General features: G+C 29.3%; 1 protein-coding gene across 4 annotated transcripts in view; it reads left to right on the top strand.

The window, feature by feature from the left end:
* Positions 1-2,135, top strand: part of GALNT13 (polypeptide N-acetylgalactosaminyltransferase 13) — a 431,664-nt gene that overhangs the window by 425,274 nt on the left and 4,255 nt on the right. The gene's annotated exons all lie outside the window — the stretch shown is intronic.

Below are 2,135 nucleotides of genomic sequence, written 5' to 3' on the forward strand. Positions count from 1 at the left end.
GATATTTGACAGTATGCTGTATGTCAACTTGTATGTTACGTTGCCTTCAAAACTGAGTTAACATGACGGTCTTCTAAAATCGTGAGGCATTTACAGCAAATATGATAAAGGGCCTATATGCTCAATGAAAAGTATTTTTAAGAAAAAAATTGTACATCCAATATAAAAATATGCAAAGTCCTAAATAAATATCATAAGAAAAATGTAGCCTATGTAAATGAAAAATCTTAATTTAAGTAACTATCAAAATAACATATAAAAAATAATTTTGTATGTGTCCTTTTATCCATTTCTTTATTCATCCTGTCAATCTGTCAAGAAATGTTTTCACAGCAACACACTGTATTGGTGTAGATGCAGTGAAGCTGGCACCCATACAGTATCCTGGCATATAATAAGCACAAGAAATAGCTGCAGATGCTATTATTACAAAATAATTATCATAGCTATTTTTAAAATTTTACTAATATATTAAAATGTTTATACTTTTGACCTTGTGACTTCATGTCTAAGAATTATTTCTAAAGAAATGATTATAGATATGAAGAGAGATATTCAGAAATGTTTATCACAGCATTATTTACAGTAGCTCCAAATTAAAAAGATATTGCCCCCAAATGAAAAAGTGAAATGACTTTTGGCAGATCTACTTTGTAGAAATTATTTTCTATGTTTTTAGATTATTTTAATGATAAGAAAGTTGCCCACAATATAAATTGAAGGATAATTAGATTACCTTAATTGTATAAATTTACATAAGTGATAAAATTAGTAGAAAACACATAAAATATTAATAACATATCTTTTCTGGACAGAATACTAAAAAAATAAACTATATACTCTTTTTTAAGCAAATAAAAACATTAAATGTTTTGGTGAAGTTTTTAAAAGGAAAAATAATTTTTATCTCAATGGAATTGTTTGAGATTTCTAATTTTTCTTCTCTTTTATGGCTTTTTGGAAGTAACTGGAATGAAAGTTCTTTAAGTTTTTTTTATGGTCATTCATGTCAAATATTTTGGGGGAAATATTATAAATGTATTTTGAATGGAAATTTTTATATCGTATTTATGTTCTGGAGTTACATTTCCTGAGCATAAGTAAAATCAAGTTTTGTTTTTGTTTCAAAACAAGGAAAAGTTTATGTTTTTTTTTAACACCTGAAATTCATAATCACTAACACTGGGATCTCTGATGTTAACACAAAACTTACCAAGAAAACTTTATTGCAAATAAAAATCGCTGAGGGTAGAGGGTTATCAAACCTAGAAATTTTAAATAGTATAAATAGGAAATTCAAGTTTGGCTTTATAAAACCACCCTAAATTAGTCTCTTTAACAAATCAAACTGTATACTGAAAATAATGTTATTTTACAAATTAAATTTATTGCATATGATAATGTTACCTGTCCTATCTTTACAAATTTTTATCTACATTTTACAGTAGAAAGTTAGTTCTTGAAATGGAAAACCCAATGATTTGTGTTCATTAAGCTGCCTAAGAGATGTAGTTTATCAAAATTTATTTTCTGTGTTGGCCTTTCACTAAGTGGTTTAATCAACAAACTTACAGGGTATGCCTCTTGTGTGCAAGCACTGGTCTTGATGATGTAGGTAGTCATGGTCCCTGGCTTTCCTGGAGCTTATGATTCTTCTGAGAAAATAGATGGAAAACAAGAAACAGACAATTACAAATTATGTTTGGAGAATTAAGTCAAATAAAGAGCCCAAATGGCATTGATCTTTTACTTTATCCTTCTTTCATTAACTTTCTAAATGGCATTTAGATGGATGTGGCAACACATATGTGGAACATTTTTAACACCACCAGGTTAGCCCCGTGAAAACATAGTGGAAACAATTTGAGTAGAGAGTAAGGCAATGCCTTAAAGCTAAATTATCCACTAGATTTTCTCCTGGCATTCACCCAAGTTTAGGGCAAAGGAATGAGGAGGCCAAAGATCATAAGTGAAAACTCTGGACTAGTCAATGGTTTCGAATATCCATTCACAAACTAACTCATGTAGCACTAAAAGCATTTCATTACTAGAATGAACACTGAGAACATAACCTTTTCTACCTCGATTTTTTTATCATTTGATCTCCATAGTCTCAGTCTTATCTTCATTTACTC

The sequence above is a fragment of the Pteropus alecto genome, unplaced genomic scaffold (assembly GCF_000325575.1).
Source record: "Pteropus alecto unplaced genomic scaffold, ASM32557v1 scaffold3, whole genome shotgun sequence".
Taxonomy (NCBI): domain Eukaryota; kingdom Metazoa; phylum Chordata; class Mammalia; order Chiroptera; family Pteropodidae; genus Pteropus; species Pteropus alecto.